Source organism: Salvelinus sp. IW2-2015, linkage group LG35 (assembly GCF_002910315.2).
Source record: "Salvelinus sp. IW2-2015 linkage group LG35, ASM291031v2, whole genome shotgun sequence".
Taxonomy (NCBI): domain Eukaryota; kingdom Metazoa; phylum Chordata; class Actinopteri; order Salmoniformes; family Salmonidae; genus Salvelinus; species Salvelinus sp. IW2-2015.
The window spans coordinates 635658-648869 of record NC_036874.1 but is presented as its reverse complement, the minus strand read 5'-3'; the positions used below and the strand labels follow the sequence as shown (position 1 = coordinate 648869).

Sequence of the window (13212 nt, the reverse complement as noted above, 5' to 3'; positions counted from 1 at the left end):
GTGAACCCTTTTGTCTATTTCCCATATGTCTTCGCGCACACAATGGGTGACCAGATTGCATACTCTTTGATGAAGAGTTATAGTTGTGAGTTTTAAACAGTATGTCAAGTGTTTGACTGTGAATGAGTTTTAAAAGTGTGGTGCACATAAATGTAGATGTGCTCAGATTTGTTTCAGCTCTCATAGATATGTTATCACCAGTCATAAGAATATGCTCGTTTGCTGCTAATGTGTGATATTTATTTAACATTAGGAATTAGTGATGATTGGTTTATTTTACATGCTGCCTATCTTTTAAATTTTTTTCTCTTGGAGTGCGAGTTAGATACATTCTAATGCTAAACGTTTTAATCAGCAATTCCATCCTTCACAGAGCGCACTCATGAACTATAGGTAGTTCTCGGATTTTAAGATTGGTACTGCCATTCGTAGTAACACAAAAGGTTATGTTGTTTGTTAGACCAAAAGGAAGATCACCCACGCCACAACTTGTGTGTTTTAGTCTTTTTAACACTACGTCAATGACTCAGTGGTGTGATGATACTAGAGATTACTTTGCTACGTGTCTCTTGATGGCTTGTAGTTCTCATTATTCAACCCTGGAGAGTTTCTGGTGTGCAGGACCAAGATATTTCAAGCCAACTACCTACATCTACAGTCACACGTACGAATAAGATGTGGAAAGTCCTAGCACCTCTATTGCCTGATCACAAAAATCGTGATTTGCTCTGTTAAATCATAGCTTGGTCAAGCAAGTCGATAATCCTATTCGTGCAATGTTTCCTCTGGTCCTTTCCAAGCAACATAAGGATTCAGACAGACCGTGGAGGAGACTAGGCAGGTTTTGGAGAGAGTTAGAGCAGAGTCTACCCATGTGTATAACCTTACTCTTTGTCTAGAGATATATCAAGACAGAATGCGCTTATTTATATCTACTTGATCCATATAGATGTCACTCAAGTCGAGATGTGTGTTGGGTGGATAGGTCTCTCAGAGACAGATCCGCGATATGAATAACGAAGCCTATTGTCTATTCTGTATTGTCTACGCTCACCGCGTCATACCGACCTCAGTGGATCTATATCCTTCATAGAGAACAAAAAGTCGATGCACTAGTCATATGTGCATGAGACTCCTTATATTTGGCGAACATTGGGATAATCTAGTAAAAATTGAATAAATATATATAGAAGAAAATATCATGTTATGATGCCATCATAGCATATGATATGAGCAAGTCAATACAGCAAATGAAAGATAAACATTTGTAATTTTTTTAATGTTTCTAGACCGGCGAAAGATTATCACTTATATACCTTTGCTTGACGATCCGCATACTTACTATGGGGAATTTCATCATGACAAAGCAGCGCCATTGTCTGTTCTCCAACACCTAGGAGATTGTTTATACTAACGCAATTAGTTGTATGCGCCACATTTTCACATAACCTCATACCAAATAGTATGGCTATACACCATTAAGTCACTTAATCGTCTCTAGCATTTGTACTTTGTTCAGTATCAGATGACAGTCTTATACATCATGTTTGCATTAAAGAATACATATCATTTTGTTTTCTAGAATATGATCAATTGGCTCGAAATTATTGATGTATGGTTCATAAAGCTCCAGATTGTTATGAGTTTTTAATATTACATAACTGGCAGCCAGATAACTTAACAAATTTAGGCACCAAAACAGCCAGAATAATTACAGAGAGCAACGTGAAATACAAAAATACTCATCATAAAACATTTATGAAAAATACATGGTGTACAGCAAATGAAAAGATAAACATCTTTGTGAATCCAGCCAATATTTCCGATTTTTTAAGTGTTTTTACAGCGAAAACACAATATATATTTCTAATTGCTCACCACAATAGCCAAACACACAACGCCATTTATTCACCGCAAGGTAGCTTTCACAAAACCCAGAAATAGAGATAAAATTAATCACTAACCTTTGGACAACTTCATCAGATGACAGTCTTATAACATCATGTTATACAATACATTTATGTTTTGTTCGAAAATGTGCATATTTTAGAGCTACAAATCTGGGTTTTACAACGCAGCTCGTCACAAATAGCACCAAAATGTCGGAGATATTTTGGACAGTCCACCTAATCTAACCAAAGAACTCATCATAAAACTTTACTAAAAAATACATGTTGTACAGCAAATGAAAGATACATGGTTCTTAATGCAACGGCTGTGTTAGATTTTTAAAAATAACTTTAGTACAACATACAGCATGCAATATTGTGAGACAGCGCCCTACAATTCTCCGCCTTGTTGGAGCCAACATAAAATACATAAATACGAAATAACATCATAAATATTCTCTTACTTTGATGTTCTTCCATCAGAATGTTGTGCAAGAGTCCTAGTTCCAGAATAAATGTTGTTTGGTTTTAGAATGTCCATTTCTTCTGTCGAATTAGCAACTTTGGCTAGCCATGTGGAGCTCACGTGTCCAAGAAATGTTTGCGCCTGGAACAAAAAATTCCAAAAGTCCAATAAACGTTGAATAAATAGGTCAAACTCGGTTGAAAAATCCTACTTTATGATGTTTTTCTCATATGTATCCAATAAAATCAGAGCCGGAGCATTTCGTCGTGTAAACCGGAACGCATTTTCAGAAGACAATGTTAGGTTCCCTTGTGCACAGCTGACTACTGAACAAAAGAGCGGACCTGTCACTCCAAAAAGCTCTCATTCGGCCTCACATCAAGCCAGACACCCCATTCAACCTTCTACTGCCTGTTGACATCTAGTGTAAGGCGTATGAAGTGCATACAGATCCATAAATATAAGCCAGTTGAATAGGCAGGCCCTGACACAGAGCCCCTTTTTCAGAATTTTCACTTCCTGTCTGGAAGTTTGCTGCCAAATGAGTTCTGTTTTACTCACAGATATAATTCAAACAGTTTTAGAAACTTCAGATATAATAATATGCATATTGTATGATCTAGAACAGAGTACGAGGCCGTTTAATTTGGGCACGATTTTTTCCCAAAGTGAAAACAGCGCCCCCGTATTAAGAAGAAGTTAACGACTCGTCTGCCACTCAGTGTCTGAAGGGCAAGGTGGTGTACATGTACGGAGACTCTACTGTCAGACAGTGGTTTGAGTACCTCAACACCTTAGTACCAGGTGAGTCCTGCGGCATCTTTCACTCTCTACTGTGCTTTCTAACGCTCTCTTCTGTCTGTCCAACTCCCAACTCTCCCTTCCTCTTTGTGACCTGAAGGAGTTCAACCTTTACAGTCCTAAGAATGTGGGGCCATTCATGGCAGTGGACAGCACCCACAACATCCTGCTGAAATACCGTTGTCACGGTCCTCCAATCCGCTTCAACACTGTCATCGCCAGTGAGATGCGTTATGCAGCTAATGAGCTGGATGGCCTGACTGGCAGGTTAAACACTTTGGTGATTATCAGTGTATGGTCCCATTTCAGCACCTTCCCTGTGCAGGTCTACATTCGCCGACTACACCACATTCGGCGGGCGGTGGTGCGGCTTCTGGACCGGGCTTCGGGGAGCCTGGTGGTGTTGCGCTCGGCTAACCTCCAGGCCCTGGACCCGAAAGTGAGCCTGTACAACAGTGACTGGTTCTCAGTGCAGCTGGACAGGGTGCTCAGGGCTATGTTCAAGGGTCTGGATGTTTTGCTGATAGATGCCTGGGAGATGACCCTTTCCCACCACCTCCCCCATGACCTCCATCCGCCCCCTATCATCATCAAGAACATGATAAACATTATCCTCTCTCATGTCTGCCCAGAGTAGAGCTAGCAGATTAAGATTGCACACCTACAGTGTGCAATATTCAACAAATTCCTAGAAATACCAAATTCTGCATACCATACATGTACATTGTGTTTTTACTGTTGCCCCATCACACTGAATGATGATTGTTACTCTCAAAATGTGGAAATGTAAAAAAATGCCTGTACATTTTGTCTGTGAACATTTGTGTCCAGATTTCTCTATTGTGGCTTACACTGAGTGTACAAAACATTAAGGACAACTGCTTTTCCAATGACATAGACTGACCAAGTGAATCCAGGTTAAAGCTATGATCCCTTATTGATGGCACTTGTTAAATCCACTTCAATCAATATAGATGAAGGGGAGGAGACAGGTTAAATAAGGATGTTTAAGCCGTGAGACAATTGAGACATGGATTGTGTATGTGTGCCATTCAGAGGTGAATGGGAAAGACACAAGATTTACTGTAAGTGCCTTTGAATGAGGTACGGCAGTAGATGCCAGGTGCACCCCTTTGTGTGTATCAAGAATGGTCTACCACCCAAAGGACATCCAGCTAACTTGACACAACTGTGGGAATCATTGGAGTCAACATGGGCCAGCATCCCTTTTTTAATGCTTTCGACACCTTGTAGAGTCCATGCCCCGACAAATTTGGGCTGTTCTGAGGGCAACAGGAGCAGGTGCAACTCAATATTAAGAAGTTGTCCTTAATGTTTTGTACACTCAGTGTATATCGAACGTAAGGGATTTGCTTATTTTAAAATGATAAAAGTACAGACTGAGCTTCAAAATAGTATATCATACACTGTAGTTTGAGGATAAATGGGAAACTTGTTGTCCCACTTTGGAGACAAGTATGAGAAAATGCCCTTTGAAAGATTTTTATGAGATTTTCACACCTCCTCGAGAGCTCTTTGTTTACACCCATTCAGCATAGCCACACCCTCTTAAGCCTTAGCCCCACCCACAAATTGGAAACGCATGTGAGTCAGCATAGCATTGTCCTCCAGAAAGTAGTCTCACTACTTCATCCTTAAGAGTCTGTTGATGCACCCGTGTGTCAATCTAAGTAACATAATAAAAAAATCCCTTCAAAATCCATCAGGCTGCGTCTCAATCCACCGCATCTTCCTATGTTGGCTATGTTGGCTTTCCGCATCTGCGATGGAAGGTAGCTGAGCTACGGTGTTATTTGGAGTTACAGAGGTGTTTGTCAGACCATGAGACATCCCGAAAATTGGTCTTCTCGCGAAACATCTATTGCGGACAAACGATTTGGCCTACAAAACTATTATGACCACTCTATGGTAAGAGGAGACTCTCACGAATACGATGGTGTTCTCCGTTTGCTACGACTACCACACATTTCACGGGACTCATCTGAAGGTAACCCATACAAACAAGTGGAAGTATGGAGGTAGTTTTGTAACCCCCCCCCCAAAAAAATAAGGGGTGTCAACAACAAAAAACAAAAATCCTGAGCTTTCTAATACAGTGCATTCAGAAAATGTTCAGACCCCTTGACCTTCTCCACATTTTGTTAAGTTACATTGTTATTCTAAAATTGATTAAATTATTAGTTTTTTCTCATCAATCTACACACAATGCCCCATAATGAGAAAGCAAAAACTGCTTTTTTTATGTTTGCACAACGGAAATATCACCTTTACATAAGTATTCAGAACCTTTACTCAGACTTTGTTGAAGCACCTTTGGCAGCGATTACAGTGTCTAGTCTTCTATGGTATGAATCTACAGTACAAGCTTGGCACACCTGTATTTGGGGAGTTTCTTCCATTCTTCTCAGCAGATCCTCTTAAGCTCTGTCAGGTTGGATGGGGAGCATCGTTGCACAGCTATTTTCAGGTCTCTCCAGAGCTGTTAGATCGGGATCAAGTCCGAGCTCTGGCTAGGCCACTCAAGGACATTCAGAGACTCTTGGCTGTGTACTTAGGGTCGTTGTTTCATCAGACCAGAGAATCTTGTTTCTCATGGTCTGAGAGTCCTTTAGGTGCCTTTTGGCAAACTCCAAGTGGGCTGTCATGTGCCTTTTACTGAGGAGTGGCTTCCGTCTGGCCCCTCTACCATAAAAGCCTGATTGGTGGAGTGCTGCAGAGATGGTTGTCCTTCTGGAAGGTTCTCCCATCTCCACAGAGGAACTCTGGAGCTCTGTTAGAATGACCATCGAGTTCTTCGTCACCTCCCTGACCAAGGCCCTTCTTCCCCGATTGCTCAGTTTGGCAGGGCAGCCAGCTCTAGAAAGAGTCTTAGTGGTTCCAAACTTCTTCCATTTAAGAATGATGGAGGCCACTGTGTTCTTGGGGACCTTCAATGCTGCATAATTGTTTTGGTACCCTTCCGCAGATCTGTGCCTCGCCACAATCCTATCTCAGAGCTCTACGGACAATTCCTTTGACCTCATGGCTTGGTTTTTGCTCTGACATGCACGGTCAACTGTGGGACTTATATAGACAGGTGTGTGCCTTTCCAAATCATGTCCAATCAATTGAATTTACCACAGGTTGACTCCAATCAAGTTGTAGAAAAATCTCAAGGATGATCAATGAAGACGGGTTACACCTGACCTAAGCTCAATTTCGAGTCTCATAGCAAAGGGTCTGAATATTTATGTAAATACGTTTTTTTTATACATTTGCAAACATTTCTTAAAACCTGTTTTTGCTTTGTCATTATGGTGTGTTTTATGTAGATTGATGAGGGAAAAAAGTTATTTAATCAATTTTAGAATAAGGCTGTAACATAAAATGTGGAAAAAGTCATGGGGTCTGAATATAGGACAGACACTTCAAAACATTATTCCTCATGATTTATTTGTGACTGTCTTTTTGCCAACTATTAATATGTTATTCAGCGTGTTTCTATGGGCTATAATAGTAAAGGCCAAATTCAATATTTTATCCGGATGTGGTGGTCCTGGGATGGAGTTGTTACACTTGGTTTGCTGTTGTGAGGCCGGTTGGACGTACTGCCAAATTTTATAAAACAACATTGGAGGTGGCTTATGGTAGAGAAATGAACACTGGTGGACATTCCTGCAGTCAGCATGCCAATTGCATGCTCCCTCAAAACTTGAGAGATCTGTGCCATTGTGTTGTGTGACGAAACTGCATAAGGTGCACCTGTGTAATGACTATACTGTTTAATCAGCGTTTCGATATGCCACATCTGTCAGGTAAATAGATTATCTTGGCAAAGGATAAATGCTCACTAACAGGGATGTAAACAAATGTGTGTACAAAATTTGAAAGAAATAAGCATTTTTTTGCGTATGGAACATTTCTGGGCTCTTTTATTTCAGCTCATGAAACATGGGACCAACACTTTACATGTTGCGTTTATATTTTTTTTCAGTAAATATATGGACCAGGGAAGCCCCCATACTGTTATAGACAGAAGCTTGTGAAATGGCAGACCAATCAGGACTTATCGCTCAGCATGTCCAACCACTCTACTTTTTCCTTGGCTGAACTAGGCTCATCTCTTTTTTTTTTTTAAATACTCATATTTACGCATCCCATAAAAGGTTGTAACTAAGGCATATGAAAGTCATCATGTTCAAGAAGGAATTTCTGCAGAAAACAAAACCACCTCAGATCCTGTAACCGTTCACATTTCTCTTATTCTCACTACGGAGCATTTAACAAAACTCCCATTTTCAAACATAGAGTTTGAATGTCACATTTATGTCCTTGTGACATTATGTGTGTACATTTTGATAAAACACTCAATTCAACAGTTGGATCACATGCTGCACATCTACACTCCAACTAAACTAAATCATGAAAAAATTCCAATAGTATATGTTTATTGTGGGTTTCATAAAAATTATTTATTGGATGGTGACATGTTGCTTGAGTTGGGATGGGGGGGATGGAATGGGGATTGGGGGTGGAGGCCCACCTCTTTTTGTTTGTTCTCCTTTATATGCAAAACTGTGTAAATCTCCAATTATCTGTTTATCTGTATTAGTGCTGAGCGATTAGTGCTTTTTGAGGTCGGTTCAGTTTCAGTWAATTTTTTCATAATCTATCACGATTTTCAATTTTAGTTTATAAACATTAAAAGCATTATGAAATAATGACATTAAAATTATTTAATTTTTTTACAGAAATTCCAAGGCCAAAAACAATGAACATCTATTGCCAAAACATTGAAAATATTCCATTGTTTCTGTCAGTTCCACATTGGGTAGACATCAATTGAAAAATAGGAAATTACTATGAAATAATAAAATATTTCAGTTGTGTATATTACTAGTATATATTTGATGACTATATTGTTTTTCATTCCTTATAGTCATCATCTCATCTCTGCTCAGGCAATATCAGCTCCAGAGCTGAAATCAATTTACTAGTTCTTCAAATTAGATAAAGCATACTTTCACCAACTTTCTCTATCCCTCTAGTCATTGTGTTGTGTACATTCCTCTCTCAGGGGATCTGTGCGTATCTAACGGCTCCCGAGTGGCGCAGCGGTCTTAGGCACTGCATAGGCACTGCAAGAGGCATCACCACAGTCCCTGGTTCGAATCCAGGCTGTGTCACATCCGGCCGTGATTAGGAGTCCCGTAGGGCGGCTCACAATTGTCCCAGTGATGTCTGGGTTTGGCTCGGGTAGGTTGTCATTGTAAATAAGAATTTGTTCTTAACTGACTTGCGCCTAGTAAAATAAATATATAATAAAAAACATAACATGCTTAAAACTGTATAAGTCTCTGTCAGTTTCCATGAGATAGCACAGTGACAAAGTCAAAATTGGCTATATTGTACAAATTCATGAAAACAAACATTACATTTTTGGTCTTGATTTAAGGTGAGGGTTAGGCAAAAGGTTAGCAGTGTGGTTAAGGTTAGGTTTAAAGTCACATTTTATGAAGATAAATTGTAGAAATAGGTAGGGTTTATGATGCAGTGGCAGAGGCAACTAGTGACAACAGTCTCTGTTTGAGCAGGAAACAACAGGCGCAATGGATCAGGGTCATTGTGTACCACGTTTCTGCACTGAACAAGGTTGAATATTTGCTTAATGAAAACTACAACACCCTTCAACCCCGCATCCCACATAATTCTTGACTTGATTTCTCTCGTGAGTGATTTGATTTCCCTCTAAAGAACTAACTACATGGAATTCAAGTAATTGAACAGACGTCGGTCAATTAGTTGTTTAATAAACAACATTTTAGCACTAATCTATCTTAAACATTTTACATACTTTTTTGTATGGTTATCTTTTATAAACGTTAGAAAGGGGGAGGTGCCTACAAGTCTCAGGTTTTTTTTCTTCTTATCTCTCCTGCACATGCTATTTTCATTCTACTTTTAAACTCTCATCATATTGTAAATAAATAAATACACATTTCAAAAGGGTCTCCCGGGTGGCGCAGTGGTCTAGGGCACTGCATCGCAGTGCTAGCTGCGCCACCAGAGTCTCTGGGTTCGCGCCCAGGCTGGGCTGGGTTCGCGCCCAGGCTCTGTCGCAGCCGGCCGCAACCGGGAGATCCGTGGGGCGACGCACAATTGGCATAGCGTCGTCCGGGTTAGGGAGGGTTTGGCCGGTAGGGAGGGTTTGGCCGGTAGGGATATCCTTGTCTCAGTATGTAAAAATGTAATAAAATGTATGCACTCTACTGTAAGTCGCTCTGGATAAGAGCGTCTGCTCTTGGCCGGTAGGGATATGCTTGTCTCAGTATGTAAAAATGTAATAAAATGTATGTAAGTCGCTCTGGATAAGAGCGTCTGCTAAATGACTAAAATGTAAATGTAATGTAAAACAATTTCACATTTTTTGTTATGCTTACATTCAGTTGCCCCTCCCTGTTGCACACAGCATGCTTGGCTGGTTTAAGATGAAATCGTCAAACCTGTTACATTCAACCCTGTTACTTTAATTGTCAACTTTTATGGTCATTTTTCTTCTTTTAACCTCTGGAGATTTAACATGTTTGTTATGAAGTTGAACATGTGCTCTTTATGACATAATGTTAAAATGAAGTGAAATCAGTAGTTATTACACTACCCAAGAGACACTCTCAGTGGAACGACCCAGCTAAGATGGATACCACAAAATAATTAGGTGCTCACCCTGAAACTGAAAAACATACAATAAAAGACAAATTGTCAGACACACACTGTAACACTGCAGGAACAGACGATACATCTTGCCAGCTTGGACAGTTAGAATATTTTTTATTCCAAACGAGTTTGTGTGTCTATAGGATTTAACATCAGGTTGCTGCTATGGAGAGGACGTACCCGTCACCCCTCATCTCTATCAACCCACCCCTGCCCACCCTCCACCCATCTCCCCAAAACAGCAGCATCCTCCTATAGATCCGTACTTCAATAGGAATAATAATAATACAAATTGAATCATAATATTCAACATCATTCTTTTAATAATCCATTTAGCACTAGTATAGAAATATGAAAAAATAACAGAGAACTGAAAAGTTAACAGAAACGATTTGTTTGTTTTGTTGAGTAAACTCTCTCCCCTCACAGACACCCCTCTGATTCACTTTGGCTACCCCTCCTTCCCCCCCTGACATTGTTATATGTCCCAATACTCAAAGGTCTTCATTTTCTTATCTCCTTTCCTTCTTCACCACTGATAGGTGAAAAGACCGGTTAGAGATGCACCAGCTGTCTATCCCTGTAAGATCAATTGTTGTGTAGGAAAGGAGATGAGGAAAGGAGGCCAATGAAGTGTATTGGAAGAAAGCCATCCAATGGTTTCACAGCATTGAGTTGAGACTAGAGTGGTGACCTATGCAGATGTGTGTGTCTGGCTCACTGATGCACTGTGGGTCCAAGAGAAGAAAAACATAAATAATTATGAATTTCTTAGGTTGCATGGTTATGTCTGTCAGTGTGTGTGTATGATGATCTGAGGTGTATGTGTGAGAGAAGCAGCAGAAAGCCTCCGAAAGGCTAGAACCCTGTAACATTATTCACCGTCATACTTTTATAACAAACCATGACCTCCGTCTCCTCCATAGTCATTGTGTGGCTATTAGTTATTAAAGGGGAATAATTACCAGATCTAAAGCTCCACAGGCTGTAATGAGAGGGCTCAGGGTGGTGTGGAGCTCTGTGTGGAGYTCTGGCAGGCGTCTGTGCTGCAGACAGCCAGTTCAAYGTGATGTAGAGCAGGGAAGCTTTAGTCCCAGCCWCCCGGCAGCACGGCCAAGCCCCCTGCAAGATGCTGCTCAGAATTACCAGATCAGGAGAGATCTCATTATGGAAGTAGTTCAATTTGGAATTTGTCATTCTGATACAGTCCTCCTTTATCTCTCTGTTCCTCAATGTTGCGTTCCTATTTTTTCTCTCTCACTCCTCTTCATCTCTCTCTTCTTCCTCTCTCCATTGCTCTCTCCTTTTTTCTCTCTCTCCTCTTCCTCTCTCCTCTTTCGCTCTCTCTCCTCTTTCTCTCTCTCTGTGCTATGAACAGAGGTAAAGAGGAGAAAAGGCTTGGCAAGTATTCTCCAGGATAAAAAGTCATTTCATATCGCAAAGCCTCTGATTATCATATACTTGGTATGATCATTTGTTTCTCTCACTTGCTGTAAGGACAGACCTCTCCGCGCACCACCACAACACACACACACACACACCACACACACAACACACACACACACTACACACACACACACACACACACACACACACACACACACACACACACACACACACACACACACACACACACACAGAAATTATATTATGCATATCTGACTTTGTTACAACTAATTTCCAGCCAAATCTGCTTTCTTCAATGTCGTTTCAAAAGCAGCTACGGGGTCCCCGGAGGGACAAAACACCTCCTCCACACAGTAAACCTCAGGGGAGTCTTGTCTTCATAGTGTGTCGTGATCCACCACATTAGTCACATATATAGTCTTTATTTTTCTGTAACTTCCACTTAGAACAATGGTAACCAAAGACAACAACAACAAAATCTGGAAAATCATATAATTCTCCGAGTCAGTTTAAAAGTCTTCTGTTGTTGTATGTTACATAGATTTAAGGTCCTCCAGGATCGATGTGGGCTCCTCCTCCAGTGGTCACCGTCCAGAGAGGAAGAGCTGGCCGCTCTAGATGAGTCTGTGGTACCATGGAAAGGGAAAGAGAGAGAGAGAGAGAGATGGAGAGAGAGAGCGGGGAGAACAGGGAGAGACCAACAGAGAAACCAGTAGGTCTGGCATCAAATTATGTGCGTTACCTGACTACTTTATCCAGTGTAGCTCAGTCCTGATTGGTCCACTGGTAAGTCAAGATAAGAACCGAGCAGCCATCTTCAAGTAAATCACAAAGCCAGAACATAGTGGAGCATGGTTCTGTGAACAGACTGGGCTAACATCAGAACCAGCTGGGCAGCGCGCTGGAGAGCATAGGAAGTCTCTCCTTCTTTCTCCTTCTGTATGGGTGTGTCTTTTGGTATCTGTGCAAATATATAATTTCCATTGCTTCATCACACATYTCACAACGTCTTTGATCCCTCTAATTCTCTCTCTCTCTTTCTCCCTCCTTCTCTCCCTGTAGTTCCCTCCTGGAGGCCAATGTACAGAGGGTCACAGAATATTGTGTCACTGAGCAGCTCAAAACATCAGTTAAGTCACTGTTAACTTGCCCCCACATATACCCTCCAGCCCCTCCTAGTTCGTCAGTCTTAGTCCTGCTTCCCCAGAAGGTCTGTGTCGGTGCTGCTCTGTGGGGGTGGTATGGGTAGGCAGGGTGCAGGGGTGCTGTGGGGGAGCCGCCGGGGGCTGGACCCACCTCCCCCCTCGCTGTCTGTGTTGGAGGAGGAGGGGGGRGGAGGAGGGGGCAGGCGSGGCARRGGTGCAGATGAGGGGGGGATCCTYGTGGASCCCATCCCTGACCTCAGGCTCTGGATCCTCCTGCACTCCTGGCAGATCCTGACGTGCGTGCAGCTGCGAGGGAGCRCCACGGSGGCCTGMGGCTGGGGCGGGTGAGGAGGGGTGGTGTTRGCCCCCAGAGGGTCCTCCAGGAGTCGCTGAGGCCCGGGGCCCATGTCTGAKGGACCTCCCCCAGCCCCTACACCCCCTCCTGGCCCCCCTGCTCCCCCAGTCAGGGGTCCCGAGCCACTGTAGAGCTTGCCGTTGCTGAGGCGCATCTCCCGTRCGAGGCGGAGTGGCCGCTGGGCCCCCAGKGCGATGCGGGTGGGGTGGCGGAGGGCCGCGGAGTTGCCCAGGGGGCGGCGACGACGGGAACGGGAACTCTTCTTACAGGAGACGGCGTTTCGGAACTCGGTGAGCATCTCCTGACAGACAGACACCTGGGAGAACAGAGGAGAGAGAGAGGGACGACGGGAAGGGGAGCATAGGGGGAGATAGGGGGCCACAAAAGCAAAGTAGACAGACAGCGGGGGAAAGAGGGAAGGCAAAGGGAAATAGA

The 13212-nt window shown here is 42.4% G+C and overlaps 1 pseudogene; it reads left to right on the top strand.

Moving 5' to 3' along the window:
- LOC111958595 (NXPE family member 3-like) overlaps positions 1-3793 on the top strand; it is a 9540-nt pseudogene extending 5747 nt beyond the window's left edge.
- Positions 3794-13212: the final 9419 nt, after the last annotated feature.